The 15,278-nt window shown below is 36.9% G+C and overlaps 1 pseudogene; it reads left to right on the plus strand.

The window, feature by feature from the left end:
- The first annotated feature begins 13,321 nt into the window (after window positions 1–13,321).
- LOC139077986 (olfactory receptor-like protein OLF4) lies at window positions 13,322–13,809 on the plus strand (annotated as a pseudogene).
- The last annotated feature ends 1,469 nt before the right edge of the window (window positions 13,810–15,278 follow it).

Consider the following 15,278-nt stretch of genomic DNA (forward strand, 5'->3'; position numbering starts at 1 on the left):
CAGTGCTAGGAACATTGATGACACAATATATATTCCTCAAATGAATGAAAAAAATTTTTCACTTAAACTGTGGAATAATGACATCGGGGGGGGATGAGAGTGAGACAGATTTCCAAATTAGAGATGGCACAGGAAATTCCCTAAAGAGGGTCAGATCCATACACAGAATATTGAAATTAATTTTTTGTTTTTATTGAGATATGTTTGATATATAACATTGTGTACACTTAAGGTATACAACATGTTGATGTGATCCACTTGTGTATTGTAATATGATTGTCGTTGTAGCAATAGTGAGTACCTCTATCATGCTGCATAATTACCGTTTATTTTTTGTGTTGGGAACTATCAAGACCTAGTCTCTTAGCAAGTTTGATAACTATAAGCAGTACTGTTGTCCATAGTTCCTGTACTGTGCATTAGATCTTCGGGACTGATTTGTGTACTTGCTGCAACTTGACCCTTAAATAACATCTCCCCAACTTCCCCAACCCCAGGTCCTTTGCGACCATCATTTACTCTCTGTTTTTGTGAGTTTGGCTTTTTAAGATTCCACATACACGTGATATCATACAGTACAGTCATGGATCGCTCAACAGCAGGGATCCATTCTGAGAAATGCATCGTTAGGTGATTTCATCATTGTGTGAACATCATAGAGCATACTACACAAACCTAGATGGGATAGCTTTCTACACATCTAGGCTATACAGTACTAATCTTATGGGACCACCATGGTATACTCAGTCCATCGTGAACGAAAATGTTGTTATGCAGTACATGACTGTCTTTGTCTTTCTCTGTCTGACTTATCTCACTTAGTATAATGTCCTCAAGATCCATCCTTGTTGTCACAAATGGCAGGGTTTCCCTCTTTCTCATCTCTGAATAATATTCCATTGTATATATACTTTTTGCATCTTCTTTATCCATTTATCTGTTGATGGGCACTTAGGTTGTTTCCATATCTTGGCATTGTGAATAATGTTCCAGTAAACATGGGAGTACTTGTATTTCTTTGATATCGTGTTTTCATTTACATTGGATATATACACAGAAGTGAGATTGCTGGATCATATGGTAGTTCTATTTTTAATTTTTTGAGGAAGCTCCATAGAGGCTGAATCAATTTACATTACCACCAACAGTGTTACCAAAAGTTCCATCTCTGATCCTGATGTCAATCCAAATAATGAGAACAGTCTTTGGAGAAAAAGGAAAGCTTTACTTTGCCAGGCAGAGGGAGCTAAGCAAGGGCTAGTGCCCCCAAAGTTGCTTGCTCCCTGTTAAGAAATGAGTAGGTTTTTATTTGGGGTTTTAGGTAGGGCAGGGGGACCATGGACTTCTTGGTCAGCATTTTCCCATTGGCCTGTGTCTGGGGCTGCTTCTAGTGGAGGAGACAAAGGATTTCTAAGATGAGTGTCCTTCACTGTTTATCTCCATGGTGCAGGTAGACTCTGACATCAGGAAGCTGAGGAGTTGGGCCTGGGAAGTTTTGGTTTCTTGATATTCTCTGGACATTAGTTTCTCTGTAAAAGAACTTCAAGGTCCTTGGATTACCCACAACTTTAGTGGGAGTCCAGCTTGAGACAATGTGGGCTTTAACAATTTGTAACTTCTATTTGGTTGTAAAGTTCAGGGAGTAGGAGGTTAAAGACACAAATATTTACATATGAGGGTAACTAAAGACCCAAGGAACTAGGAATGCAGGTTTTTACTTTTAACCCCATACATGCCAGGTTCACTGTAGGGAAACCAATAACTGGGCTGATATTAACTAAGAGCCCGTAACAACAGTACTCAAGTGTTCCCTTTTCTACACACCATCATCAACACTTGTTATCTCTTAGCTTCTTGTGGTAGCTATTCTAACAGGTGTGAGGTGATATCTCTTCGTGGTTTTGAGTTGCGTTTCCCTGACTGTCAGTGATGTTGAGTATCTTTCCACATACCTATTGACCATTTGGATATCTTCTTTGGAAAAATGTTTATTCAGTTCCTCTGCCTATTTTTTTTATTAAGATTACGATAGTGTACAACCTTGTGAAATTTCAGTTGTACATTATTGTTAGTCATGTTGTGGGTACACCACTTCACCCTTTGTGCCCTCCCCCACCTCCCTTTCCCCTGGTAACCACCAATCAGTTCTCCTTGTCTATATGTTAACTTCCACCTATGAGTGGAGTCATACAGAGTTCATCTTTCTCTGTCTGGCTTATTTCACTTAACATAAAACCCTCAAGGTCCATCCATGTTGATGTGAATGGGACGATTTTGTCCTTTTTATGGTTGAGTAGTATTCCATTGTATATATGTATACCATATCTTCTTTATCCAATCGTCAGTTGCTGGGCACTTAGGTTGGTTCCACATCTTGGCTATTGTAAATATGCTGCAATGAACATAGGGGTGCATGGGACTTTTGGAATTGCTGATTTCAGGTTCTTAGGATAGATACCCAGTAGTGGGATGGCTGGGTCATAACGTATTTCTATTTTTAACTTTTTGAGAAATCTCCATACTGTTTTCCATAATGGGTGCACCAGTTTGCAGTCCCACCAATAGTGTATGAGGGTTCCTTTTTCTCCACAACCTTTCTAACATTTGTCACTCTTGGTTTTGGATATTTTTGCCATTCTAACAGGTGTAAGGTGATATCTTAGTGTAGTTTTGATTTGCATTTCCCTGATGATTAGTGATGATGAGCATCTTTTCATGTGTCTAGTGGCCATCCGTATATCTTCTTTGGAGAAATGTCTGTTCATGTCCCCTGCCCATTTTTTGATCGGGTTGTTTCATTTTTTGTTGTTGAGCTGTGTGAGTTCTTTATATATTATGGAGATTAACCCTTTGTCAGATAAGTAACTTGTGAATATTTTCTCCAATTAGTGGGCTGTTTTTTTGTTTCAATCCTTTTTTCCCTTCTCTTGAAGAAGCTCTTTAGTCTGATGAAGTACCATTTGTTTACTTTTTCTATTGTTTCCCTCATCTGAGGAGTTATGGTGTCCGAAAAGATTCTTTTGAAACTGATGTCAAAGAGTGTACTGCCTATATTCTCTTCTAGAAGACTTATTGTTTCAGGCCTAATCTTTAGGTCTTTGATCCATGGATTGGAAGAATAAACATAGTTAAAATGTCCATACTACCTAAAGCAATCTACAGATTCAACGCTATCCCAATCAGAATCTCAATGACATTCTTTACAGAAATTGAACAAAGAATCCTAAAATTCATATGGGGTAACAAAAGACCCCAAATTGCTAAAGCAATCCTGAGTAAGAAGAACAAAGCCGGAGGCATCATAATCCCTGACTTCAAAACATACTACAAAGCTACTGTAATCAAAACAGCATGGTACTGGTACAAAAACAGGGGCACAGATCAATGGAACAGAATTGAAAGCCCAGAAATAAAACCACACATCTGTGGACAGGTAATCTTCGACAAAGAAGCTGAGGGCCTACAATGGAGAAAAGAAAGTCTTGTCAACAAACGGTGCTGGGAAAACTGGACAGCCACATGTAAAAGAATGAAAATTGACCATTCTTTTTCACCATTCACAAAAGTAACCTCTACCCATTTTTTAATTGGATTGTTTTCTTTTTTGTTATTGAGTTGTATGAATTCTTTATACATTTTAGATACTAATCTCTTATCTGATGTATGGTTTGCAAATATTTTCTCCCATTCTATAGATTTCGTTTTATTTTATTGATTTTTTTATTTTGTTGTGCAAAAGCTTTTAAGTTTGATGTAATTTCACTTGTTGGTGTTTGCTTTTGTTGTTTGTGCTTTTGGTGTCATATCCAAAAATTCATTGTCAAGAGCAATGTCAAAGAGCTTCTTCTCTGTGTTTTCTTTTAGGAGTTTAATGGTATAAGGTCTTATGTTTAAGTCTTTGATCCATTTTCAGTTAATTTTTGGGAGTACTGTTAGAGGTCCAATTTCATTTTTCTTGCATGTGTTTATCCAGTTCTCAAATGCTGTTTGTTAAAGAGACTCTCTTTTACCCACTGGGTGCTCTTGGCTTCCTCAATGAATAATAGTTGGCTGTACATGTGAAGGGTTTATTTCTGGGCTCTCTGTTCTGTTACATTGTTCTATGAGTCAATTTTTATTCCAGTACCATAATGTAAAAGTACTATAGCTTGTAGTATAGTTTGAAATCAGGAAGAGTGATGCCTCCAGCTTTGTTTTTCTTGTTCATGATAAATAAACAAAAAGCAATAGGGCATACTGGAGTATATGAGGAAGCCATTTGGTTTAAAACTAATTCAGCCTGAACTTGTCTATTGAAAAGGGCCCGATGTGGTCTGTTGAGCTTGCATTGTCCATCTGCTTTAAACATTTGCTATTTCCCAAAGACAAGAATAATGCTCTTAAAGATAGGGATGTAGCTTCCCCCCTCCCATATTGGCACTTCTTTAAAGATAAGCATCTCTTCCTGGAAACTAAGGACTAATCACTGACTTGCTGTGCTCACCTTGTGACCACTGACCTGCTGTGCCAGCTAAACACCTCATAGCAGTAGTAACAGAGACATTCGTATCATATGTGATGTACGCTCTTTGTTCCAAGACAGTATATAACCCCTCTGTACACACCACTTCTTTGGTGCCCAGAAGGAAGGCCCTGAGCTGTAGTCCACAAACTTGACTCCTAATAAACTCACCCCAATTTTTATTTATAGATTGACTTTGGATTATTTGCCCCAACACTCAGGATTGCTTTGGCTATTCAGGGTCTTTCATGAGTCCATACAAATTTTAGGATTGTTATTTCTATTTCTAGGAAAAATAACATTAACACTTTGTTAGGGATTATGTTGAATCTATAGGTGGCTTTGGGGAGTATGGATATTTTAACAATATTAAATCTTCCTATCCATGAACACAGGATGTCTTTTCACTTGTTTATGCCTGCTTTAATTTCTTTCAACAAAGTCTTGTAGTTTTCAATGTACATCTTTTACTTCCTTCATTAAATCTGTGCCTTGGTATTTTATTGTTTTTGGTTCTATTGTGAATGGAATAGTTTTTTTTTCAGATACTCCATTACTAGTGAGTAGAAACACAACTGATTTCTCTATGTTGGTTTTATATCTCCAACTTTCTGAAATTAATTGATTTGTTCCAACAAGTTTTTGGTTGAGTCTTTGGGATTCTCTATATACAAAATCGTATCATCTTCAAATAATGATAATTTTACTTCTTCCTTTCTGATTTGGATGACATATTTCTTTTTCTTGCCTAATTGCTTTAGCTGAAACTTACAATTCTATATTAAATAAGAGTGGCGAGAGTGGGCATCCTTGTCTTGTTCCTGATGTTGGAGGAAAAGCTTTCAACTTTTCATTATTTAGTATAATGTTAGCTATGGTTTTCTTGTGTATGGTCTTTATTGTGTTAAGCTATATTCCTCTGATGTCTAATCTGTTGAGGGTTTATCATGAAAAAATGTCGTATTTTGTCAAATGCTTTTTCTGCATCTATTAAGATGATCATGTGATTTTTATCTTTCATTTTGTTAATGTGGTGTATCACACTTGCTGATTTATATATGTTGAATCTTGCATCCCAGGGATAAATCCCACTTGGTTATGGTGTTTAACACTTTTAATGTGTTTTGAATTCAGTTTGCTAATAATTTGTTGAGAACTTTTGCATTTATATTTATTAGGGATATAGGTCTATAGTTTTCTTTTCTTTTACTGTCCTTATGTGGCTTTGGTGTCAGGGAAATGCTGGCTCCAGCTCCATAGAATGAGTTTGGGAGTGCTCCTTCCTCTCAAAATCTTGGAAGAGTTTTAAAAATTTTGGCATTAATTCTCCTTAAATTTTTGGTAGAATTTTCCAGTGAGGCTGTGTGGTCTTCGGGATTTTTGTGTTGGGAGAATTTTTATTTTTTAAATTATTTCATTGAGGTGGTACTGGCTTGTAAGGTGGTGTAATTTCATTTGTATATTATTATTTATCAGTTTCTGTATAGCCTACATCGTGTTCACCACCAAGAGTCAAGTTTTTATCTGTCACCATACATATGTCCCTTTACCCCTTTCGTCCTCCCCTCACATCCTTCTCCTCTGGTAACCACTAATCCATTCTCCTTATCCGTTTGTTTATTTTCCACATATGAGTGAAATCACTCAGTGTTTGTCTTTCTCTGTCTGGCTTATTTTTCTTAAGATCCTACCGTCAAGGTCCATCCATGTTGTTGCAAATGGCACAACTTTCTCTTTTTTATTGCTGAGTAGTATTCCATTGTGTGTGTGCATGTTTGTGTGTATACCACATCTTCTTTTTCCATTCAACTGTTGATGGGCACTTGGATTGATTCCACATCTTGGTTATTTGAATAATGCTGCAGTGAACATAGGGATGCATCAATCTCTTTGAATTGTTGATTGCAAGTTCTTTGAATAAATACCCAGTAGTGGGATAGCTGTATCATACGGTATTTCTATTTTTAATTTTTTGAGAAATCTCCATACCGTTTTCCATAGTGGCTGCACAAATTTGCATTCCCACTAGCAGTGTATGAGAGTTCCCTTTTCTCCATATGCTCTACAACATTTTTTATTTTTGGTCTTCTTAATTATACCCATTCTGATGGGTATAAAGTGATATTTCATAGTAGTTTTGATTTGTAGTTCTCTAATAATTAGAAATGTTGAACATCTTTTCATGTGCCTATTGGCCATCTGTATATATTCTTTGGAAAAATGTCTGTTCATATCCTTTTCCCATTTTTGATTGGGTTTTTTGTTTTTCTGTTGTTGAGTTGTATAAGTTCATTATATATTTTGGAAATTAACCCCTTGTCGGATATATGATTTGAAAATATTTTCTCCCAGTTGGTGGGTTGTCTTTTCATTTTGTTCATGGTTTCCTTTGCCTTGCAGAATTTTTTTAGCTTGATATAGTCCCATGTGTTTATTTTTTCTTTTGTTTCTTGCCTGAGTAGACACCTATTTGAAAAGATACTAAGATTGATGTTAAAGAGAATATTGCCTATATTTTCTTCTAGGAGTTTTATGGTTTCAGGCCTTACATTCAAGTCTTTAATCCATTTTGAGTTAATTTTTGTGTATGGTGTAAGATAATGGTCTACTTTCATTTTTTTGCACATGGTTTTCACTTATTTTCCCAGCACCACTTATTGAAGAGGCTTTGCTTTCTCATTGATTGTTCTTGGCTCCTTTGTCAAATATTAACTTCCCATAGATGTGTGGTTTTATTTCTGGGCCTTCAATTCTGTTCCATTGATCTATGTGTCTGTTTTTCTGCCAGAATCATGCTATTATGACTACTATAGCTTTGCCGTATATTTTTCCCTCTTTTGTGAGGAAGAGTGTCAGTGAGCTAATGTTTGTGCCAATCTTCCTCTATTTTGTATGTGGGACACTGCCACAGCATGGCTTGATGAGCAGTGTGTAGGTCTGCGCCCAGGATCTGAACCCAAGAACCCCAGGCCACTGAAGCAGAGCACACAAACTTAGCCACTACCACTGGGCTGGCCCCCAATTTGTAGTATGTTTTGAAGTCAGTGATTATGGTACCTGCAGCTTTGTTCTTTTTCCTCAGGATTCCTTTGACTATTCAGGGTTTTTGTTGTTCTGTATACATTTTAGGATTCTTTGTCTATCCATGTGAAAAATGTTGTTGGAGTTTTGATAGGGATTGCATTGAATCTGCAGATTGTTTTAGGTAATATGGACATTCTAAATTTGTTTATTCTTCCAATCAAGAGCATGGAATATCTTTCCATTTATTTATGTCTTCTTCAATTTATTTCAATAATGTATGATAGTTTTCCGTGCATAGGTCTAACACTTCCTTGTTTCAATTTCTTCCTAGACATTTTATTCTTTGTTGTGATTGTAAAAGGGATCATCTTCTTAAATTCCCTGTCTGTTAGTTCATTATTAGTGTATAGAGATGCAACTGATTTTTGTATACGGTTTTTTATCCTCAACTTTGCTGAATTTGTTGATTATTTCTGATAGTTTTATGGAGGATTCTTTAGGGTTTTCTATGTGTAGAATCATGTCTTCTGCATCCATTTGGAGTTTTGCTTCTTCCTTTCTAATCTGGATCCCTTTTATTTCTTTTTCTTGCCTAATTGCCAAGGCCAAAACCTCCAGGATTATGTTGAATAAGAGTGGTGAGGGTGGGTATTCTTGTCTTGTACCTATTCTCAGAGGAATGGCTTTTAGTTTTTCAACGTTAAGAATAATGTTGGCTGTGGGTGTATCATATGTTGGCTTTATTATGATGAGTTACTTTCCTTCTATATCCATTTTATTGAGAGCTTATATATATATATGGATGTTGGATCTTTTTTTTTAAAGATTGGCACCTGAGTGAACAACTGTTGCCAATCTTCTTTTTTTTCTGCTTTTTCACCCAAAATCCTCCCAAATACATAGTTGTATATTTTAGTTGTGAGTCCTTCTAGTTGTGGCATGTGGGACGCCACCTCAACATGGCCTTATGAGCAGTGCCATGTCCATGCCCAGGATCCAAACCAGCAAAACCCTGGGCCACCAAAACAGAGCATGCAGACTCTGCCACTCAGCCATGGGGCCATCCCCTGAATGTTGGATCTTCTCAAATGCTTCCTCTGTATTTCTTGAGATGATTGTGTGATTTTTAGTCCTCATTATATCAATGTGGTGTGTCACATTGATTGATTTATGGATGTTGAACCATGCCTGCATCCCTAGAATAAATCCCACTTGATCATGATGCATGATCCTTTTAACTTATTGCTGTATTTGATTTGCTAATATTTTGCTAGATTTTTGTATCTATGTTCATAAAGGATAGTGGCTTGTAATTTTTATTCTTTGTGTTGTCCTTGTCTGCCTTTGGTATTAGGGTGATGTTGGTCTCGTAGATTGAGTTAGGAAGCATCCTGTCTTCTTCAATTGTTCAGAATAGTTTGAGAAGGTTAGGTATTAATTCTTCTTTGAATGTTTGATAGAATTCTCTAGAGAAGCCAGTGGGTGCTGGAGTTTTGTTCTTTAGGAGGTTTTTGATGACTGTTTCAATCTCTTTACTTGTGATTGGTCTATTCAGATTCTCTATTTCTTCTTGATTCAATTTTGGGAAGTTGTATGAGTCTAAGAATTTACCTGTTTCTTCTAAGTTATCCAATTTGTTGGCATATGTTTTTTCATAGTATTGTCTCATAATCCTTTGTATTTCTGTAGATAACCATTCTAATTTCTCCTCCTTCCTTTCTAATTCTATTTATTTGCATCTTCTTCTTTTTTCTTAGTCTGGCTAAGGGTTTGTCAAATTTGTTTATCTTCTCAAAGAACCAACTCTTAGTTTCATTGATCCTTTCTATTGTATTTTTTCCATTGATTAGGTAATTTTATTTTTTTATTCATAAAGACTCTTTATAAATATGTCATTTTTATTCACATCTTACCCTTTCTCTATTTCTTTTTTATGTTTTTTATTGTAGTAACATTCGTTTATAACATTATATAAATTTTGGATTTTTTTTGGTCTTTGTTTCATTTATTTCTGCTCTAATTTTTATTTCTCTCCTGTAAACTTTGGGCTTTGTTTGTTCTACTTTTACTAGCTATTTTAGGTACAGTTTAAGATTATTTGATATTTTTCTTGTTTGTTGAGGTGGGTCTGTATTCCCATAAATTTCCCTCTTAGTACTGCTTTTGTTGCATCCCATAAGAGTCGGTATGTTGTGTGTTCATTTTCATTTGTCTCCAGGTATTTTTTATTTCTCCTTTGATTTCTTCATTGATCCAACGGTTTTTCAGTAGCATGTTGTTTAATCTCCATATATTTGTAACTTTCCCAGCTTTATTCTTCTGGTTGATTTCTAGTTTCATAGCATTGTAGTTTGAAAAGATGCTGGATATGACTTCAATCTTCTTAAATTTATTGAGGCTTGCCTTGTTTCCCAACATATGGTCTATCTTTGAGAATGTCCCATATGCACTTAAGAAGAATGTGTATTCTCCTGGTTTGGAATGGAGTGTTCTCCATATATCTAGTAAGTCTACCTGATCTAGCATTTCATTTAAGGCCACTGTTCCCTTGTTGGATTTCTGTCTGGATCATCTATCCATTGATGTAAGTGGGGTGTTGAGTTCCCCTACTATTATTGAGTTGCTGTCAATTTCTCCCTTTAAGTCTTTCAATACTTGCTTTATATCCTTTGGTGCTCTTGTGTTAGGTGCATATATATTCATAAGTGTTATGTCCTCTTCGTGGAATGTCTCATCATTATTCATTGCCCTTCTTTGTCTCTCATTTTTTTTAATCTTGAAATCTGCTTTGTCTGATATAAATATGGCTACCTACTTTCTTTTGCTTCACATTTTCTTTGAGTATGACCTTCCATTCCTTCACTCTGAGCCTATGTTTGTCTTTAGAGTTGATGTGTGTTTCCTGGAGGCAGTATATTGTTGGGTCTTGTTTTTTAATCCATCCAGCCACTCTGTGTCTTTTGATTGGAGGATTCAATCCATTTACATTTAGAGTGATTATTTATATATTAGGGCTTAATACTGCCATTTTATCTCTTGTTTTCTGGTCGTTCTATATTTTCACTGTTTCTTTTCCCTTGCATTTCTGATTGCCATTCAATTTTGTGGTTTTTCTGTGATGGTTTTCTCAGTTTTCTCTTTAGTCTTTATTAGTTACTCTGCTCTGATTTTCTGCCTAGTGGTTACCATGAGGTTTGTATAAAAGATCTAATAGATGAGATAATCTATTTTATGATGGCCTCCTATCTCCGTTAGCCTAAGCATGTTCCATCCCATTCCTCTTCCTTTTCTGTGTTATTGTTACAAATTATTCTTTTGTGTGTTGTGAGTTTGTGACTAAATTAAAGTGTTTATATTTATCTTTGATGCTTTCTTTCCCTTTATCTGTTATGTTTTGTTTGTTAATTGTTTGTTAACGTATTCTGATATAGACTTGCAATTTTCTGATTTTATCTATTTATCTCCTTGCTCAAAGCTTTATAAATCTTTGACTTTTTGTTTCAGGTGGGAGGGCTCCCTTCATCATTTCTTGCAAGGCAGGTCCGGTGGTGATGAACTCTCTCAGCTTTTGTTTATCTTGGAAAGCTTTTATTTCTCCATTGTATCTGAACAACAATTTTGCTGAATAGAGTATTCTTGGCTAATAGCTTTTGTATTTCAGTATTTTGAATATATCATTCCACTCTCTACTCAGCTGTAAGGTTTCTGCAGATATCCACTGAAAGCCTGATGGAGGTTCCTTGGTAGGTTATCTTCTTCTCTCTTGCTTCCCTTAATACTTTTTCTTTGTCATTGACTTTTGCCAGTTTTAATACTATATGCCTTGAAGAAGGTCTTTTTGTATTGATGTAATTAGCAGTTATGTTGACTTCATGTACTTGTAAGTCCAGTTCTTTCTCCAGGTTTTGGAAGTTATCAGCTATTAGTTCTTTGAACAAGCTCTCTGCTCCTTTCTCCCTCACTTCTCCCTCTGGGATACCTATAATCTTTATGTTACTTTTACTAAGTGAGTTGGATATTTCTCAATGAATGTCTTCATTTTCTTAAGTCTTAGTTCTCTCCCTCCTCCACCTGAAGCATTTCTAGATTTCTATCTCCCAGGTCACTAATTCTCTCCCCCATAATGTCTGCTTTATTTTTTATGCTTTCTACATTATTTTTTACCTCTTTAATTTTGTTCTTCATATCCAGAATTTCTGTCTTTTTAAAGCACTTCAATCTCTTTGGTGAAGTATTCCTTCTGTTTATTAATTTTATTCCTGAGATCATTGAACTGTTTTTCTGTGTTTTCTGGTAATTTGTTGAGTTTCTTTCTGACAGCTATTTTGAATTCTCTCTCATTTAGATTGTAATCTTCCGTGACTTCAGGTTTGACTTCTGGAAAGCTGTCATTTTCCTTCTGCTCTGAAGTGCTACTGTAGGTCTTCATGGTGTTTGAATAATTGATCCTATGCTGGTGCATTTGTGGTAGTATCTGTTCATAGATTCCACCTGCCACCACTGTGAGAGTGCAGGAGCTGTGTTTTCTCTTCCCACCCATCTGCTCATAGTTGTACCTGTCAGACCATTCTGCATTCAGGCAGGCTGGCTCTAGCTGCCCATAAGGTTACATTTACACAGGCATAGCTGCTGTGCTTGGTGGGTGGGTCTCACTGAGGTCCACTGTGCTCAGTCAGCATGTCATGCTTGCATCAGTGGGGCGCCTTGGTGTAGACCAGGCCACTGCATTTGGTGGGCGAGTTTTCAGCCAGGCATCTGCCCTCAATGGGCCAGGCAGGCAAGTTGTGCTTGCACAGGTGGGGCCACTACACTTGGCTGGCATGTTGTGCTTGCACAAGCAGGGTGCCTTCATGTGGGCCAGGTGTCACATTCAGCAGGCAGGTCTGGCCAGGCTGCTGTGCTCTGTCGGTGTGGCACTTTCTTGTGAGCTGAGCCACCACCACTTGGTGGGGGGGGAGGGCATTCACACAGGCATGGTTGCCATAGTAGGTGAGTGTACCTGCAAGCTAGGTTAACACTCCAAAAATGTTCATGTGTGGGCCAGGCTGCCTCTGCCTCCACTCACAACCATGCTGGCCACTGTGTGAGGATCCATGACTTGGATCACTGCTGCTGGGGGGGGAGGAGGGGTCTGCTCACCTAGTTGTACTGCTTTGCATGGGTCCAGACCACTCACCTTCAAATGTATATCTGTGTGGATTTCTCAGGTGTCCTGTTGTGCTGTGTAGGGTATCCTCTGTTGGTTAACAGATGTCCATTCAGTTGTAACTTAGAGAGGAGAGACAAAGGGAGCAACTCACTCCACCATGATACTGACGTCCTAAATATGTTGGGAGATTTTTTATTACTACTTCAATCTCTTTGTTCATTATTGGTTTGTTCCAATTTTTGTATTTCTTCTTGTCAGTCTTGTTAGGTAGTGTGTTCTAGGAATTTAGCCATTTCTTCTAAGTTATCTAATTTGTTGGCATATAATTTTTCATAGTAGTTTCTTATATCTTATGTATTTCTATAGTATCAGTTGTAATGTCTCCTCTTTTACCTTAATTTTTTTGTCTTCTCTATTTTTTTCTTACGTATTCTAGCTAAAGGTTTGTCAATTTTGGTTACCTTTTGGAAAAACTGACTCTTCATTTTGTTGACCCTTTCTATTGTTTTTTTCCAGTCTCTATTCCATTTATGAAATTAACTTCTTGACTGAGAAATATAAATTATAGACTATCAACTATGTGAGTAATGCCTGTTTGTGTGAAAGTTAACTGTATTATATTCTCTTCCCAGGTATTCATCCACTACATGGAATCAAGGAACCTTACTTGCATATCACAATTTCTTCTTCTTGGACTTTCAGAAAAACAAGAATTGCAGCCCCTCATATTTGTGCTGTTCCTCTCTGTGTACCTGATCACTGTGTTGGAAATCTACTCATCATCTTGGCCATCACCTCTGACTCCCACCTCCACACGCCCATGTAATTCTTCCTCTGCAACCTGTCCTTTGTAGACATCTGTTTCACTGCCAACACCATCCCAAAGATGCTGCTGAATATCCAGACCCAAAGCAAAGTCATAACCTATGCAGTATGCATTGCCCAGATGTATTTTTCCTTATTCTTTTCAGGATCAGATGACTTTCTTCTGGTTGTGATGGCCATCTGCCACCCCTTGTACTACATCGTCATGATGTGCCCCCAGCTTTGTGGAATTCTGGTCCTGGTATGATGTGTCATCAGTGTCTTTCATTCCTGAATACAAAGTTACTGGTATGGGACCATCCTTTTGTAGAGACTTTGAAACTCCCCACTGTTCCTGTGATCTCAAAGAGGTGGTCCAATTTGTCCATTCTGACATCTTTCATAATGAGTCGGTTATGTATTTTTCAATTGAGCTGCTGCGTGGTGGTCCCCTGGATGGGATAACTCTAAAATAGTTTTATCCTACTTGAATCTCAGCTGAAGGTAAGTATAAGGCATTTTCAACATGTATGTCTCACCTCTCAGTTTTCTCCTTATTTTATTGTATGTGCATAGGAGTGTACCTTAACTCTGCTGCTACCCACAGCTCACACTCAAGTGCAACATCCTTGGTGATGTACACTGTGTTCACACCCATCCTGAACCCCTTCATCTACAATCTGAGGAACAAAGACATAAAGAGGGCTCTAAAAACATTTTTTAGCATCTTGGCTATAAAATGGACAATTCTGCTAGAGCTGAATAACAGCCCGTGATTGCAGGTTTTACTTATTGCCAGAAATTTTTATTCTTTTACCAGATTTGGGAGCTAGAACTTACTCCTACTCATTATTTTCAGGAATTTCCATTTATTTGACACGACTTCTCTATGCAATTTACATAGCTCACTTTATTTAGCCTTGTGATCGCTATCATATCCAACAGTTTTTCTCTTGATCATTTTCTTTTTTTTCTTTGCACAAAGGTTTTATTCATTTCTTTGTATGTTATATTCTATAATAAAGATTCAAATTCTAGTTGCAAAATAAGCAAATATTTTTTTCTCTTTGGAAAGATTTAGCAAAAAGCACTGTAAAATTCTTTTTTATTATGGTAACATAGGTTTATAACAATTTATAAATTTCAGGTGCACATCATTATATTTTTACTTCTGTATAAACTACATCGTGTTCACTATCAAAAGTTTAGTTTCCATCCGTCACAGTACAAAAGTCCCTCTTTATCCTTTTCACCTTTCTCCCACACCCTTCCCTCTGGTAACTACCAATCTGTTCTCTGTGTCTGTGTGTTTGTTGTCCCCGTTTTATCTTCCACATATGAGAGAAATCACATCGTATTTGTCTTTGTCTGACTGACTTACTTTGCTTAGCATAATACCCTCAATGTTCATCCATGTTACAAATGCCAAGATATCATTCTCTTTCATGGCTGAGTCGTATTTCATTGTATACATATATAGCACAGCTGCTTTATCCATTCATCCATTGATGGGCACTTAAGGTTCTTTCTCTGTTTTGGCTATTGTGAATATGCTGCAATGAACATGGGATGCATGTACCTTTTCAAATCAGTGTTTTTTTGTTCTTTGGATATATACCCAGATGTGCGATAGCTGGATCATGCAGTATTTCTATTTTTAATTTTTTGAGGAATCTCCATACTGATTTCCATAGTGACTGCACCAATTTACATTCCCATCAGCAGTGTATGAGGGTTTCCTTTTGTCCACATCCTCTCCAACTCTTGGTATTTGTGGTCTTTTTAATCACAGACATTCTG

The sequence above is a fragment of the Equus przewalskii genome, chromosome 20, assembly GCF_037783145.1.
Source record: "Equus przewalskii isolate Varuska chromosome 20, EquPr2, whole genome shotgun sequence".
In the NCBI taxonomy this organism is placed as follows: Eukaryota; Metazoa; Chordata; class Mammalia; order Perissodactyla; family Equidae; genus Equus; species Equus przewalskii.